Raw genomic sequence first — 18,543 nt, 5'->3', positions numbered from 1 at the left:
CACTAGTCTTCTAAGGACATCTGGACATAGGCCTTTGGGATAACTTCATGAGTTGTGGAGACAAAATATTGCATACCTCACAGATATATCTAGTACATTGAGAGAAGGTGGAACTTGGAAAACTTTTTGAAAAAAAACAGGAGGCTTGAGGTTGCCTGGCAACCACACTGGGCCATGATTGGATGAGTACCATTGTGAGATAGACCAATGGTGCTAAGATACATGTTTGCAGGAGGAGACCTGAGTCAGAATGCTGGGCATTGTGATGGAGATCTTAGCTGCACAGAGGAACTTGCAGGGCAAGATTTCAAAAGGGTGTGTTTTCAGAGGTGTGCTATCCATTAGGATTTACTCTGAAGGCTTCATTGCTTAAAGTTTGTTGATGGAATTGCCAGCCAATCTGTTCATGAATACAGTGCCAGTGGGACATTAGATATGCCAGGACATGGCAGGGAATCTCTGCATTGACCTTCCCTTAAGATTTCTTTTCACTTGAGATGTCTGTCATTTGGCTGAGTCCTCTTCCATAATGTCTTCATTGAAGGTTTTTGGTTTCTTGGCCATGCAATAAAACAACTGACTTTGAAATTTCTCAGCCGCAAAACTGTTGCAAGCTAATGGTACTTGAAATCAGACACTGTGGATGAAGATTAATTTCAAAGCAACCATCCAAAACTACCCCTCAGCATTTTGTCAGCATGTTTAACAGGTGAATATGCATGGGAATATACAGGAGATTGTACATCAAGGTGCACAACAAAACTAATCAAAAAGGAAAAAGAGGAAAGGCCAAGGAAACAACACAGGAAAGAGGGAGAGTCTTTCAATCTGATGTAAAAATCTTAGGGGATGTAGGGAAAATTGAAATTTCATGATGATTTGATCAGGGTATTGAATTTCTCATATTTGTTGTCACATGTGTACTCTGCTGAGTTGGCCAGTGGAAAACAAGGCAGAAGACCATCAAGTAACACTATTGGAAGACACAATAGTACAGAATAAAGCCACCCAAAACGAGTGTATTCAAATGCATAGACAGCAGTTTTGGTATTTGCATCAGGTGTCAAGACTAGAACATTCCTATTTTGTCATGGTTCCACAAATCAGAATGTTACTTGACATGTTCTTTGGGATGCTGTTTTGAAATTTCTTAAGACAGATTGTCTTGGGTTTGCAGTGTTCAGAATAAAAATATCTCCTAAATATTCATACCAGTTTTTTTTTTTTTTTGAAAACCATGAAATATTTGGTTTTTACTTTTTGGAATTAGTTTCTTGGTGTGATTTCTAATTGCTTCTGATTTTCTAACTTTAACTTTGTGAGACAGACAAGTCCACATTCTAATTATTTTGGCCTTTCTCCTGCAGCAATGAAGGAGTCAATTAAGTTGATATTATACGTGAAAAATGTTTTTTACCCATTAAATTCTGAAAGGCAGCCAAATGTTGACACTTTTTACCTGAGCACGGTGTGGAGCTGAACAACTTTTTATCAAACCTTTGAAATGTTTTTTCTTTTATTTTTCTAGTCAATGATCCTGCGGGTAGGTGCTATGTTTTCAGGCAATGTTTTGAACACCTTGACAGCAAATACTGTTTGTCACTATTTTGAGCTCTTGGGCAATACCTCTGTCCCTACAATATTTTTGGTTTCCTGTGGTCTGGGCTAATCTGTTGCTCATTTAATCACATCTTCAGGCATGGAGCCAATGTCTCTCTGGTCTAGACAATGGAAAGTTCCACTCCATTTGGTGTGTTCATTCCTCCCTTGTTTCTCCAAAGATCTGCTTCAGAGGTGATCAAATCCCTTGCTGTAGTCAAGAGACAGCATACTTTCCCTTAATTTTTTCATTGCTTCTCCTACATGGGTCCTCTGAATTTGGAGCAGTGAGAAAACGTTTCTGTTCCTTTCTCAGTGTTTTAGTGGCTAAGGTAAGGCAAATGACACAGGAAGTTGTTTCAAGAAGGATGTGGAAAGTAGAGATTTCCTTGATGCCATTTGCAGGCAGACTTCACATAGTACAGAATTTCCAATGAAAAAATTGAGAAAATCTTTCCCAAAGAGAGATGGACATGAACAATACCAAGGTTGTGTCCGTTTCCTTCAAACTCCATGGGCTCTTGTAGAATTTTTCACTTCTAAGCTGTCAAGGGGTCCACATATCTCCTAGGTAAGACACTCCTGCCACTGAAAAACATTGTAATGTTCTCTCCTCCATGAGAAATGGAAAGCAGAAATGCACAACTGGGTCCAATACAGAGCACTCAGTTGTTAGAGTATCGATTTCCTCACAAAAGCACTTTGGGGTATTGTACCAGGTATCAAGCCTAGAGCCTTTTTATTGTGTCTTGAATCTAAAAGTCAGAATGTTAGTTGACATCTTCTTTGGAATATTATTTTGACAATCCCTAAGAAATAGGTTCTGGTAATGGCAGAGCTCAGAATAAAAACTTTTCTAGATAGTAATATCATGTGTTTTGGGAAAACCTGGGAAGCCCTTGTGTTTTCACTGTCTAGACTTTGTTGGTTGGTTGAATTTTCCATTTGTTTCTTTTTTTCTAACTTTATCATTGTAAGGCAAACAAGTCCACACTCCAATTTTGGGGGTTATTCTCCTAAAGCTCTGAAGGAATCAATATATAATTACTGGTGATATAATTACTGATAATAGTTTTTCTTCCATTAAAATGTGAAAAAACGCAAGAAGCTGATACTTTTTGAATAAGCACAGAGTTGAACTAAACACCTTTTTTTTCAAAACTTCAAAATGTTTTAGCTTTTATCTTTCCAGTCAAACGTCCTGCAGGAAGGTGCTTTCTTGTGAAGGGAAGTTTTGATCACCTTGACACTAAATATATTCTCTGACTACTCTGAGATCCTGGTCAAATATCTTTCTCCCTACAAAGTTTTTGGTTCCCTGTGATCTGTGGTAACCTGTTGCTCATTGAATCACATCTTTAGGCCTGCAGCCAATATCTCTCTGAGGTGGAAAATAGAAATTTCAACTCCACTGGGGATGTTCATTTCTCCCATGTACTTCCTGTTTCCCCAATTATGTGTTGGATGCCACCATATTCCATTGTGGAGAGAGCCATTGCCTTTTCCTCATTTTCTGTTTTTCTAAGGTTTTGAGTAACTAGGGGTTTGCCCAGCCTTGCTGATGTCCACAGACACCACACTTCCCTTGAAGTTTCACAGTGGTACTAAAGCGGGGGTCCTCTGAAATTCAAGCAGTTAGAAAATGTTGCTGTCTCTTTCTCTGTGTTCTATTGGGTAAGGCTAGCCAACTGGCAGAGGGTGTAGTTTCAAGCAGGGTGAGGAAAGGATAGAATTACCTTTTGCCATGTGCAGGTTTACCTCACAAAGTAACACAAATTCCTACCTAATGGTAGAGAAAAAGCTTTCCAAAAAGATTTGGACATGAAAAATTTAAAGGCCAGGTCAGTTTAATTCAAACTCCATGAGCTCTTGAGGAATTCTTGGCTTCTAACCTGTCAAAGGGTCCACCTATCTCCAAGGTCAGACACTCTTGCCCCTAAAAAAAAAAAAAAAAAAATTAATGCTCTTTCCTCCATTAGCACATTAAAGCAGAAACAGCTGAGTCCAATTCAGAGCATAGAATTCCCCAGCAAGCCACTGTCAAAACTGTTCAAGTTGTTGCAGGTGCAGATGCTGCAGCCTGCAGATGTTGCATGATGCTTTGTATCTGTCATACCCACTCAGTTCCCTTGTACGTCCCCATTAACTCAGGCTCATGCAGTCTTATCTCATCCTGTCCATATGACACTGTGTCCTTGCACCTTGTTCACCTGGGTCCTGTTCATCCCATGATACACACTAGGAATCACAGCCAAACTCTTGTCTCGGTGCCTTGTATCTCATCCCAAGAGAAGTGGAGAGCCTTGGGCAAGGGCAACCAAGATAAAGTAGGGGCAATGACTAAAACCTGAAGTTCACAATGCTGATTTATCAGTTGAGTCATTTCACATTATTTCTAAGAATATCTTGGCACATCCATTGAGATCACTTCATTAATTGTGGAGACAAAATGTTGAATATCTTGCAGACATATCTGGGGTATTGAGAAAAGGGGGTATTTGGATCCCATTTTAAAGTTTTTCTCTTTCACGCAGATACATTTGAAGTTAGAAAAAACCTGCTGATCATGTGTTTTCTAGGATTTGGGTGGCTTATATATTAAGTCAGGACCTCATGGTTGGTGTGTGCGGTGTTGTATTGACATAGCTGCACACCTCTGCTAATGGAGCTCTATGAAATATAAGCCACAGGAAACCAGGAAAAATGAAGCAGGGACACCAAATATTCATGCAGTCCCAGGGTTCTCCTTTGCTTAGGGACTTCTCCAGTGGTTGCTGGCTTTCAGGACCAACTGATACTACCATGGAGGCAATAGTCCAGAACAGACAGTGTGTAGGGATTTCAAGCTTACAGTCTAAACCCTGAAAAAATCAGCCAAAGCCCTGTCAATGTGTGATTTCCATCCTTCCTCTTGAAAATTTTGCTCTGCAGCAGTTTGAAAAATAAAAAATCACTGGACTGTGGGATTTAGGTTTGTGGCCCTTAGACATCAGGACAGAGCAATAAAGCCTCCTATAATTTTGCTCCACTGCACAAAATATGTCAAGCCCTCTTGATCAGGACAACTGAAAAGAAAATTTGGACACAACCTAGGGAGCAAAATCTTGCATGTATGGAATGACTGTGGTTATGTGGGGTGGAAAGCTGCAAATTTGGGTTCCAAGAGTGGACACAAATCAGAGGCTTGTGGTTTCCAGGCAACCACTGGGTGGTGACTAACTGAGCAGCATTGTGAGCTAGACCCCAGGAGCTAGGAGTCATATTTGCAGAAGAAGATCTGAGTCATAGTTCTGGGCATTGCCATGGGGATCTCAGTTGCACAGAGAAACTTTCAGGGAAATATTTCAAAATGTTAGATTTTCAGAGGCATGGTATCCAACAGTATTTTCTCTGCAGACTTCTTTGCTGAACATTTGTAGTTGGAAATGCCTGCAAATCTGCCCATGGATACTGTGCCAATAGGACCTGAGATGTCGCAGGCCCTGGCAGAGGATTTCTGCAATGATCTTCCTTTGAGGATCTGTTTTCCACTGACATGTCTGTCATTTGTCTGAGTTCTCTTCCCTAACCTCTTCAGTGCATCTTTACTGGCCTCAATCCCACACAGTAAAAGAACTGACTATGAAATTTCTCAAGAGCAAAGCCATTACAAGCACATGGGATTTGTATTCAGCTACTGGGAATGAAGATGAACTTCAATGGAATTCATCATAAAGCAATGAAACTACTCCTTAGCATGTCTTCAGTATGATTAATAGGTGAATAAGGTTGGGAATATGCAGGCAGTTGGATAGCAGTACTCAGAACAGAACTAATCAACATGCAAAAGAAGTAAGACCAATAAAAGACAAAGAGCCAGTCAATCTGATGTAGAAAACTTGGGGGACAAACAGGAAATTAAAATTTCATGATTATTTGATCAGTATATTGAAGTGAAACTCTCATGTTTGTTGTCACATGTGTTGTCTCCTGCCTTGGCCAATGGAACACAAGGCAGGAGATCCTCAAGTAACCCAACTGAAAGACATAATAGCACAGAATAAAACTATGCAAAAACTTAGAGTATCCAATTCCTTAGACAGCACTTTTGGAGACTGTACCAGGCATCAATCCTAGAACATTTCTATTATGTCATGGATCCAGAAATCAGAATATTTATTGCCAGGTTCTTTGGAATATTGTTTCAACAGTCCCTAAGATAGAGGATCAGTGGACTGCAGAGCTCATGATAAAAATCTTTCCTAAATATGAATACAATGAATTTTTAGAAAAGCAGTAAAATCCTTTGGTTTTCACTTTGTGGACTTTGTTGATAGGTCTGTTTGTCTAATTCCATCTGGCTTTCTAAAGTTAGCTCTACAAGACAGACAAGTCCACACTCCCATTTATGGGGGAATTCTTCAACAGCTCTAAAGGAATCAATCAAGATTAAATAATACATGATATTAGTTTTTATTCCATTAAAACCTGAAAGGCTTCCAAATCTGACACTTTTTTCTAAGTGCAGTGTTGGGCTAAACACCTTTTTATCAAAACTTTGGAATGTTTTATCATTTATTATTCCAGTCAATATTTCTGTGGGAAGGTGTTTTTTTGTGAGGGGAAGTTTTGAACACCTTGACACCAAATATTGTTTCTGATGACTCTGAGCTCCTTCACAAATTTCTTTCTCCCTTCAAAGTTTATGGATCACTGTGAACTGTGCTCTTCTGTTGCTCATTCAATTACATCATCAGGCCTGCAGCCAATGTCTCTCTGAACTGTATAATGGAAATTTGAATTCAATTTGTAGTGTTCAATACTTCCTTGTAAATCTTGTTTCCACAAATCTCTGCTTCAGAGGCTGACCTTTTCCACTGTGGAGAGATCCAGAGCTATTTTCTTACTTTCAGCTTTTCTAAGATTTTGAGTATCTAGGGGTTTTCCCAGACTTGCTGTTCTCAAGAGACAGCACACTTTCCTGAAGAATCCAAGTGTTCTATAGTGGGGGTCCTTCTAAATTCAAGCCTTTAGAAAATGTTGCTGTACTCTTCTTATTGTTCTGCTGGGTAAGTCTAGCCAATTGACACATGGTGTTTTTTCCAGAAGGGTGAGGAAAGGATAGATTTCACTTATGCCACAAGCAGATAGACATCCAGTGTAACAAAAATTCCTATCTAAGTTTAGAGAAAAGCTTTCCCCAAGAGAGATGACATGAAAAATCTTCAGGTAGGGTCAGTTTGCTGCAAACTCCATGTGCTCTTGACGAATTTTTGGCTTCTAACCTATCAATTGGACCAGCTATCAAATGCTCCTGCCCCTGAAAAACATTGTAATATTCTCTCCTCCACCTCTTGTCAGCTATATAAACCTCCCTCATAAGTCTCCAGAAGGTGAGAGAAAAATCAAGGGTAACTCTAAGCACTGAACAGGATGTATTCCCATTCTAATGTTGCTTGTTTGCAGGATAACTTGCTTGTTTGCAGGATGTGTCCTCCCTAGAGGATGTTTGCCTAATCTAAACTTGCTTGTTACACCCAACCTTAACTGAAAATTGTTCTACCCGAGAAATGTAACCACCTTGTTCCTGTACTGTAGTGTGCCATGAAAACTCCCCCTGTATTGTGAGACCAGCAGATGTTTATGCTTTTACAAGACAAAAACTGCCTTTAGCTGTTAGGCATGCAGTCTTCCATAATGACTACTGAAGGCTGCCTCACCAGGCCTGTGCTTTAATGTTTTTTTTTTCTTTCCAAATTATTTTCTATGGCTCGCTCATACCTCGGCAAGTGGACCACCTCTTTTGGGGGCTCATCCAGGATGGAATAACAGCCCACTGACTCAATTCCTGAGGACTGATTTGCTAAGAGTAAGTACTGGAAAATACAATTTGGTTAAAAGTGGTACCACAAAGTCTTAATTTTGTTTAGGAGGGAAGACCCAGATTGTAGGAGATTGGATCCTTCTTAGGAATCCTAGATCATTTGTTTTGGAGTCTCTAGACTCATTTGGATATTGGACCCCAGTAGGGCTGCACTTTAATTTGATTTTGGAATTTATAGGGAAGCCTCCAGTCTAAATTTTTTATTTTGCCATAAAAAGTTGTTTTAATTTTTATCAGGAATGGTGGTTTTGTTTTTGTTTTATGTCTTTGTGTAGTCTTGTCTTGTGATTTTTTTTCTAACCTTTCCATTCCAGGACACTTGTGCATGAGAGGACACATGTTCTCTTGGACCAACTGATATCCGTTTGGTTGCTCTGAATGTGCTGACAGTTTTCTTTTAAACCCCAGGCAACCCTCAGCCAAGACAAAGAAAATCCTAGATATTGTGATTCTCTCAATATTTTCTATATTTTCTTGTATTTGATGACATTTTCTCTTGATTTCTTCCTCTCACAGAGAACAAGAGCTGGCAATACTTGGCCAGTCCGGGGTGAAAATTTGTCCTAAGTCCCTTAGTCTAGACTTGGATCACTTAAAAGAATCTAAGAGACAGGCTGATGGTTACGGGCAGCCTGTTTTCAAAGGAATACTAATGGTTTTTGCTTCTCAGGTGTGGTTGATAATGACATGTAGCACCTGGTCTGAGAACAGATCCTTTGACATGGGCAATGCCAAGGCTGTCCTCTGGTATGTTTGTGCCCCTTTTCATCCAGAACAAACTTTTTACATTCAAATTTGGATACATCTCATCTATGATGCTCCACCATGGATTCATTGTTCCCCATGGGCGGAGGTGGTGGCAATATTGAAAAGGAAACCAAAATAAACTGCGCCTGACTCCCAACACTCCACACCAGTTTTACCATCAGTGCAGGGTCCCCTGGAAGATGAACTCCTCCCTCCCCATTTTCCCCTTCCTTGTGAACCCTCACCCAACAACTCCCTCCACCCTCCCAGCTCCATCCAGACCCAAAGCCGCCTGCGGCCAAATTCACCAGACTCCACCATGGTGGATTTGACACTCTGCCCCCTTCAGGATGTTCCTGACCCACACGAACTGGGGTACTTGATTTTTGTCTATACTCCTTTTGCCACTTCTGACCTGTATAATTGGAAGGGCCAAACCCCCCCATTCCCCAAGAATCCCGAAAACCTTATTAGTCTAATTGAATCTATTTTGTCCACCCATTGTCCAACCTGTGACAACTGTCAGCAGATTTTAAAAGTCCTCTTCACCTCTGAAGAATGAACTCGCCTTCATGTTCTAGGGCAAAAAGGCATCTTGGACCTGGAAGAGACTGCCATGGCTGATCCAGAATGCCTAGAGTGCTTGTTTTCTTTATCCCATCCCAACTAGAACCCCAAAACATCTGGAGGGAGAGAGGTTCTGACACAATATCACCTACTGTTTCTAGCAGCACTCCATGGGGCAGCGAAGAAGCACACAAATAAGTTCAAAGTATCAGAGGTAAGCATTTGGCTGATGAGTCACCATGTGTATTCCTGGAGAGCCTTCTAGATGTCTATAGACACTATACTTCAATTGATCTGGTCACACATGAGAATCAAGGACTATTAAATTTGGGTTTGTATCTCAGTCAGCCCCAGATATACAAAAAATTACAGAAATTGAAGGGATTCAATGGCATGCCCCTAATTAAGTTAATAGAGATAGCACATAGGGTGTTTGAAAATAGGGCTGGGAAGAGGCAAACAATAAGAAGGTCACAAATGTGTTAGAGCTGTTGTGTGAAAAAGAAACAAAGCAGAAACAGAAAGAAAATATTGATGAGAAAGACAAAAAGCGTCCCCCACTTGAAAAGAACCAATATGCGTATTGTAAAGAAATAGGACACTGGTGAAAGGACTTCCTCAAGTTAAAGGGACAAATGGAAAAGTATGCCAAGATTTTGTTGAGCCAAAAATGAGAGAATCAGGGTTCAGATGCCCTCCTCGATTCCCAGATAACCTTGCAAGTGGCGGGGGGGGGGGACAGTAAATTTCCTGGTGGACATGTGCACAATTTATTCTCTTCTAACTCAACCACTGGGGACTCGGATGATAACAAAATAAACATAGTAAGTGCCACCAGAGGGCAAAAATAATAGCCAAAGGTAGTGTCCCAGTAAATTCACCCTGGTTAAAAGAACACTGTGCATGGATTTCTATAGGTTCCAGAATTCCCTTGTCCACTGCTAGGAAGAGACATTCTTCATAAGTTAAAAGTCCAATTGAGTTTTCAAGCAGAGACCCCACAACTGATTCTTGTAACAACAGCTGGGAAACAAATCAAGGTTCTTGACTTCCTTCCTGAAAGGGAGAATCATGTCCTGCTGAGAGATGATCCCACTTCAGAGACTGCAGGCTTGGCAAGTGGAAATACCAGGAGTCTGAGCCAAGAATAATCCCCCTGGTCTGATGATAAATCCAGTTTCTCTGGTAATAGAGTTGTTGCCTCAAGTGTCTGCCATGCACTTTAGACAATATCCAATAATTTTACATGCCAGTCAAGGAATTGCAAAACATATCACTATATTAAAAGATAATATGATTCGTTTAGCTTGCATCTCTCCCTGGAATACCCCATTGCTCCCAGTCCAGAAGCTTGGGAGGCAAGATTAGCAGCCAGTGAAAGACCTCGGGGAAGTCAAAAGGCAAGTGGTTACCCTGCATCCTACTGTTCCTAATCCCTACACCCTGCTGAGCCTTTTGATCCCAGAGTAAGACTGTCACTCAGTCTTGGACCTAAAAGATGCTTTATGCACCCTCCAGGTGGCTCTGGTCAGTCAACCCATTTTTGCTTTTGAATCGACTGATCAGGAGGCTGGAATTACTGAACAGTTGACTTGTAACGGTTTACCACAAGGTTTTTAAAATTCTCCCACTTTATTTGATGAGGGCTTAGCTAGGGATCTGATGGAGTATTGAGAGATCACCCAGAGGTCATATATTTGGAGTATGTTGATGACCTATTAGTGACTGCTAAATCCTTTGAGGACTTCAAGGAAGCAACCTAGGCTCTGTTAAATAATTATATGATTTGTGCTATAATGTTTCAGCAAAAAAGGCACAGATATTTCAACAGACAGTGACTTCCCTTGGAAATCAATTACAATGCAGAAAAAGAACTCTTTCAAATACTACAGATACTGGCATGAAAAACCAAAATGCAAGTCCCTGAGGTTCATGGTGCACTTGGATACTGTAGGGTCTGGATTTTAAACTTTGCTGATATAGCCAAGCCGAGTATGACTCTTTAAATGGGCAAACATAGAGCCTCCTGGAATGGAAAGACATGCAAGAGACCACCTTCCAGCAATTGAGGCAGGCCATAGTGGATGCCCCTGCACTAGGATTCCCTAACATAAACAAACCATTTTTATTTTATATGGATGTATTGAGAGGGATGGTGAAGGGAGTTACCCAGGAACTGGGACCCTGGCAGACATCAATAGCCTATATATCCAAGAGCCTGGGCATGATAGCCAACAGTTGGCAACCATGCTTAATGATCATAGCTGCAGGGGGGGTGTTAATAATTGAAACTAAAAAGCTTCTCTTTGGCCAGAAGTTCACTGTGGTAACCTCTCACTGGCTTGAGACTCTTCTCTGGCCCCAATACAGGGTTTCAAATACCAACAGTGCTGCCTAAGGATTTGGATATACTAGTTTTAAGTTGGTTTTATTCTATGCTATTGTGTCTTCCAATAGGGTTACTTGATCTCCTGCATTGTACTCCACTGGCTAATTCAGGACACTACACATGTGACAATAAACATGAGAATTTTAGTTCAATACTCTGATCTAATATCCTGAAATAAATATTTTAACATCAGTTTATCTGTCTCTCTGTGTCTCTGTGTCTCTGTCTCTCTCTGTCTCTCTCTGTCTGTCTCTCTCTCTGTCTCTCTCTCTCTCTCTGTCTCTCTCTCTCTCTCTCTCTCTCTCTCTCTCTCTCTCTCTCTCATGTTCTTTCCTTGGTCTTTCCTGTCTTAAATATTGATTATTTCTGTTCTGAGTACTGACATCCATCCACCTGAATATTCCCACACATATTCAACTGTTAAACATGCTCAGGGGTAGTTTCATTGTTTTCAGATTGCTGCCTTTGAAATTCAGCTTCATCCAAAGTCTCTGATTTCCAATACCATTTGCTTGCAGTGATTTTGCTGCAGAGAAATTTCACAGACAGTTCTTCTACTGCATGGTCATGAGGCCAACACAGCTTCACTTAAGACATTATGGAAGACGACTCACCCAAACAATGGAAATCTCTAGTGGAAAACAGATACTCAAGGGAGGGTCATTGCAGAGATCCCCTGCTAGCTTCAGGCATATCTCAATTCCCATTTGCACTGTATCGATGGTGGATTTGCAGAAATTTCCATCTACAAACTATCAGAAATGAAACCTTCAGAGAAAATTATGTTGCATAACAGGCATCTGAAAATCCACCCTTTTGAAATCTTGCCCTGCAAGTTCCTCTGTAAAACTAAGATCTCCTTGCCAATGCCCAACATTATGACTCAGGTCTCCGCCTGCAAATATGTATCCTATAACCTGGGGACTAGCTCACAATGCTCCTCAGCCAAACTCCACCATCTGTGGTTGCAAGGCAACCACAAGCCTCCTGATTTGTGTCCTCATTGGGACCTAAATCTGCAGCTTTTCACCTCACACAATGAAATATATTTGGAAATAATTTCAAAACAAATTTGGAAAAAATTATTTATTAAATCATATGCCTCCTGACACAGCATTCAAGAGACAATATGGAAGACTGTGTGCCTAACAGTTAAGGGCAGGCTTTTTATCCTATATAATCTCATACATCTGCTGGCCTCACATGTCATATGGACAGAATGAGGAATGAGTGTAGGGGCCTCAGTTAATGGGGACACAGAAGAGAGCTATGTGGGTATGGGAGACTCAAAGTGATTGCCCTAGGCAGAACAATGCAGCATCTGCACGTGTTCCCACTTGAACAGTTTTGACAGTAGCCTTCTGGGCAATTGTATGCTCTGAATTGGACACAGCTGTGCATTTCACCTTTCTTTTTCTAATGGAGGAGAGAATATTACAAAGGTTTTAAGGGGCAGGATTGTCTTAGGAGTGTCTTGCCGAGGAGATAAGAGGTCCTTTGATAGGTTAGAAGCCAAAAATTCCTCAAGATACCAGTGAGTTTTAAGCAAACTCACATCATCTAGAGATTTTTAACATCCATCTCTCTTTAGGAATGCTTTTCTCTACAATTTGATAGGAATTTCTGTTACTTTTTTAAATCAACCTGCACATAGCATCAGGGAAATCTCTACCTTTCTCACCCTGCTGGAAAACAGACCCTCTGTCAGTTGGCTTGCCTTCCCCAGTAGAACACTGAGAAGGGAAGAGCAACATTTTCTCCATGCTTCAAAATCAGAGCAGTATGTAAGAATAACACTGAGAAGCTACAAGAAAAGAACATAGGAAAGAGGGAGAGCCAGCCTATCTGATATAAAAATCTTTGAGGATGAAAGGGAAATTAAAATATCATGATGATTTGATCATTGTCTTGAAGTGAAATTCTCATGTTTGTTGTCACATATCTACTCTCCTGGCTTATCCAGTGGAACACAAGGCAGGAGATCATAATTAATCTTATTGGAATACACAATAGCACAGAATAAAACCACCCCAAATCTAGTGCATCCAAATCCTTAGAACTTCTCAGAATGTAGCATGTTACAAGTCTAGAGCATTCCTATTCTGTTGTGTTTCATGTACTAAGATACTGAAAAATTAAAATAATTGATTAAAAGATAATTAGCAAAAATGGCTAGTTAAAAGGATAGTTATTAACAGTTGGTCCCACCTTCCATCACAGGCCTGATGACTCAACGTGCAGTAGCCCATATGGAAGACTGTGTGCCTAACAACTAAATGGCAGGGTTCTTATCCTGTAAAACTGCAAATAACTGTTTGTCTCAAAATGCAGGGCAGTGGATTTTGTGGTGCACTAGAGATCATTAAATTCTGTGGTTATATTTCTTGGGAAGAATAAGGTGGAGGTGGGCTAACAAGCACATATAGATTAGGCAAACATTCCCTGGGGAAGGCATATCCTGCAAATAAGCAAATTATCCTGCAAACAAGCAAGTTTAAATTAGAAAGGCATCTTTTTGTAGGCTACAAAATTCCCCACTGATTTTATGTCTTCTTCACCAAATCTTTCTGGAAGGATTGAGAACTAATCTTGTTGTTGAACTGGTAGCATTTGATAACGTTGGTGGCATAACACCATCAGCCTCACATTTTGTACTCGCTGCCTAATAAAGATAGCTAACCTATTGACTACACAGGGGCCTATTAAAACAAAGGGTAGCAATCTTAGCAACAGTCCAAGCAAGGGCAGAAGATAAGGCAGGATTTCATTCCAGACACTCCAAAGTGAGTTTTCAAATACCACTCTTCTTCTTTTACCAGGTTTTCAGCATGTCTAGCCCTCTTCTATTTTGAAGGACCACTTCAACTAAAGAATATATCTGATCCTGAATGTCCTGAATAGTAATAGATAATGCCTGTCCATGTGGAGCTATCATTTTGATTTAATGATTTGACATTGAGGACATCTTGAACTGGCAGCCACTGTCAATTTGGACAGCTATAGTATAAAGTATTGGTGTGGAAAGTGCTTGGCTAATTTTAATTCTTCCAAAGGAGTGGACTGATGAACTTGCTGAATGAGTTCTCATCCGAGGTCATTGGGCAACATGATTCTCTTATCTGGTAACTGATACTAGCATTTTGGAATGTCAGGATTTGCTGGAATGGGTGACCACACAGAGTTCCTTTTGTTTATACACAGGTTCTGATAATGTTTCAGGCATCATCAAGAGGGTAGGAGTGGTTTCCCCTTGTAGGGAGTGGCGCAACAGCTCCATTGCTGCCTCCCGCCTCCCTCTCCTATGGGTACATGATGCACCTGCCTACATTTACCATAATCCTCTCCTGCTTATGTTACATACCTGGATGTGACGATGATGTATCAGAAACCACATCATAGTCTCTTCCTGTCCTACCAGCCTGCCCTTGGCCCATAAAAGCTGCAACCACTTCCTGAATAAATGAGACTTGATTGGGTTCCTCACCTTGTCTCAATCTCTCTTTGTCACCCACCCTGTTTTACTGTATCCCCATTCCCCCTCCAGGTATATACCCCACAGATTGATCCTTGGGCCAGATCATCCTCTCTATCCCCTTCTTCAGACTCCACTGATTTTATGGCAACTTCTTTGGATGCTATGTCAGCCAAATTGTTTCCCCTGATAAAGGGATCATCTCCTTTTTGGTCGGCCTTGCAAAGTATGATGGCCACTTTCTCAGGTAAGCAAATCCCTGTAAACAGGTCTAATTTTGGGGGGCACTTATTATTTTATCTCCTGCTGGAGTCAATAGTCCTCTCTGCTGATAAGCTGACCAATTTTCATGTGCAATGGCAAAAGCATATCTGCTAATGTTATAGATGTTAGTCTGCTTACCTTCAGCCAGTTTCAAGGCTTTTGTCAAAGTAATGAGTTCAGCTCCCTGAGCGGAAGTGCCAGAGTCCAGCATTTGTGCCCCAAAAATTTGGGTCTCAGAAGTAACAGCCATTGCTGAAACTTTTGTACCTTGGTACATGTAGCTTCTTCCTTCTGAGAAGAATGATGGTTCCCCTTCTAGAGGTTTGTCGGTCAGGTCAAATTGAAGACTCTGATAGCTGTCAATCAAGGTGGAGCATTCATGTTATGGGGTTGAGGGATCCTCATTGGGCAGCAGTGTGGCCGGATTCAGGGCCACTGAGGACTTGAAAACAACAGAGTCAGGATCTAAAAGCAGTGCTTGGTAAAGCGTTATCCTTGCAAGAAAGTCGCTAATCTCAAATGGAAAACAGATCCTCAAGGGAAGATCATTGTAGAGATACCCTGCCAGATCCAGGGATATCTTATGTCCTGTTGGCACTGTATCCAAGGTCAGATTTGCAGGCATGCCATCTACAACTTTCAGCAAAGAAGCCTTGAGAGAAAGTCCTGTTGGATACCAAGCCTCTGAAAACTACCCTTTTGAAATCTTGCCCTGCGATTTCTTCTGTACAAGTAAGATCTCCTTGGCAATGCCTGACTTTCTGTCTCGGGTCTCCTAAATTCTGGGGTCTAGTTCACAATTCTGCTCAACCAGTCACTGCCCAGTGTGGTTGCCAGGCAACTACAAGCCTCCTGAATTGCATCCACAGTTGGTATCCAAATCTGCAGCTTTCCAACTCACAGAACCAAAATAATTTGGAAATCATTTGGAAAGAAATTTAAAAAAATATTTATTAATGCACAGGTCTGGTGACACAACTTTCAGTAGCCAATATGGAAGACTGTGTGCCTAACAGCTAAAATGCAGGGTTTTTATCCTGTAAAACCACAAACATCTGTTGGTCTCACAATGCAAGGGCAGTGTTCATAGTGCACTACATAACAGAGACAGAGTGGTTACATTTCTTGGGTAGAGCAAGGTTCAGGCATTTTTTGAGCTAACAAGCTAGTTTACATTAGCCAAACACCCTATGGGGAAGGCACATACTGCAAAGAAACGATTTAATCCTGCACACAATCAAGTTATCCTGCAAACAATTAAGTTTAGTTTAGGAAAACATCCTGTTCTGCTTTCAGAATTATCTTTGATTTTTCTCTTGCCTTCTGGGAGACTTATGAGGGGGGTTTATACAGATTACAACATTCCCCACTGAATGTATGTCATTATCAAATTCCTTGGGAAAGTTCCTAACGTTTCTCAGTGTGGTGGACTGGTACCATTTTATATCCCTGTGACATAGCACCATCAGTTTGTGCCCTGTACTTGCTGATGCATATAGGAGGACAAACTGTTGACTATGCAGTGTCCTATATTACTATTGATAAAATCAGCATAAGGGCTCCTGCCAGGGCAGCAATTAAGCTAGTGACCCATGGTGAGAATTTGAAATTTTGACCCATCCACCCTTGGGCTCCTCTTCTAGATTTTTCTCTTTCTAACAGCCTTTGTTGTAATTCCTCTAAATTCTGCCAACAATACCAGACCTATTAGCATATAGACAACATTGTTCTCCCAAAGCCAGGAAGACTTCCTCTTGTTTAGCCCGCAACGGATCTAATCCTCTTCAGTTTTGTGGGGACATCTCTGCCAGAGAATCAGTGGATTGTGAAGCTGCTGTAGACTCGAGTCCGTTTGTCTAGCTAGAAGTTCAGTTGTATATAGGCTCACTCCTAGTGAGGCTACCCATATTCCAATGGCAGTTATGCTGACTTTGGCCACTACTGATGGAAGGGGGCTCCTTTTTGATATCTCATGTTCATGAGAAATGATGGTGATACCTTCAGTTTCTGGGTGCAAATAAACTCTAGGGAAATCTTGGACAAGAACACATATTTCATGAGAGTGTTCCTGGAAGACAGTTGCATAGGCAAAAGGGGTTAACCCAGAAGTACAGGCCCACCAGTGTCCATCAGGGATGGTCACATGCCAATTGATTTTGTTATGGTGGCTGCTATTGATGGAGATTGAGGCTGATAAGTTACAATAGTTAGTATTGTAAGTAAGTATTATAACTTATTATTGGATTCCTTATATATGCAAGTTGCACTTTCTCCTGTCAGGAAAAGTTCCCTAAACAAAATTTGGTTGAGTACTCCAGTACTTATGGTCAGATGAAGTGGACCCCTTTAAAATACCATTGGTCTTAACATATCCTTCTAGGTAGGGAGGTGCCAGGGATAAGCAAAGCCAGCAAGGGATGAAGGTTCCTATCATGAGGGTTTCATTTAGGAGTTGGTAGGCTATCTCAAGCGATGAAGACTGGTCTAACTGTGGTTGGGACATGGTGGACATAAGGGGGGTTTCAAGAGAGGAGTTTGGATTTGTCTCTGTTGCACCTTTTGTTGCTAGAATTTTCTGTTTTGTCTTAGGGACTAGGGTGACCCTAGGGGTGAGTGTGAACAAGAATTGGATTTTCAAAGTGTTTCCTGGGTCTGTGTCTGACACATATAGGCAGATTCCATAAGTTAATCCTGTTTTCCATTTGGGACCCATGGGATTTTGGAAAACTAAGGTGACAGGGTTACAGGCATCACTGGTAGAGCAGAAGGAGTTGCACACTTTGATTATTTCAAGATATTTCTCACACTGGTATCCAACTTCCCATGTTACACAGGACCATGCATAACAATATATTTCCTTATAGTAAGCTGAGCTGTAAATATCAGGTTATTACTTAGGGCATAAGTATATCTGGGTGTCCTTGAGTAACTTAGTCGAGTAGAGGGCCTGTCCACAATAATTTTATGGGAGTCCAATGAAAGGATCGTTTTGTCTCTCAGCTCAATATATGAGCAATTTGCATAAATCTACGGAAATTGCAGCCTGATCAGTATCAATTTTTCAATCATACTATGAGAAATTTCATCATATATTGTCCAAGTTCCCCAATTGGGTCCATGCACAGGCTTTGAAGGAACAGAAACTATCAAGAAGTGCACATATAAGAAGTGCAATTTGGGGATACATGTCTATTTCAGTCAAGAGCACCTGGTGGACTTTAACTTTAGGGGGTTACCTGTTGATTATAGAGTCCAATTGTCTTGAGAAGACTCATTCTCTTGGGCATCCAGGACCTTAATGTGGGAGTGGTGAATCCATAGAATCTTGCCAGCCATATTCACTGCAGTGGGAGAACAGAACAACATGGTTTAAGGTGTCTCCCAGCAAGGCTCAAGGGTGTTTCATTGGTGGTGCTTGACTAGGACCAGAGTACCAGGTTCCAGCAGCATGCTGGACTTGAGTGAAAGTCTATGGAAGGAGTAGTCTCAGCCTGATTAACAGATGTATGGAGGTTGATGGGCAGAAGAGCCTACAGGGAATTAATGAGATTTTGATTAGTCAATTCACAAATTTTTCCACAGAGAGTTTTTAAATGAGAGGTGGGGCCTCCCGTATATTGCTTCAAAACAGGATATACACAA

General features: G+C 41.0%; 1 long non-coding RNA gene across 1 annotated transcript; it reads left to right on the top strand.

Annotated features, from left to right (window-relative positions):
• Window positions 1-5,248: 5,248 nt before the first annotated feature.
• Window positions 5,249-15,864, top strand: LOC134474514 (uncharacterized). The gene is made up of 3 exons (XR_010045374.1): window positions 5,249-7,447; window positions 8,791-8,990; window positions 14,710-15,864. It is a non-coding gene; the product is annotated as an uncharacterized LOC134474514 (long non-coding RNA).
• Window positions 15,865-18,543: the final 2,679 nt, after the last annotated feature.

Source organism: Cavia porcellus, unplaced genomic scaffold, assembly GCF_034190915.1.
Source record: "Cavia porcellus strain 051 isolate PalLab524CR breed Dunkin Hartley unplaced genomic scaffold, mCavPor4.1 scaffold_33, whole genome shotgun sequence".
Lineage (NCBI taxonomy): Eukaryota > Metazoa > Chordata > Mammalia > Rodentia > Caviidae > Cavia > Cavia porcellus.
The sequence above is the reverse complement of the archived record's forward strand: the minus strand, read 5'-3'. Positions and strand labels throughout refer to the sequence as shown.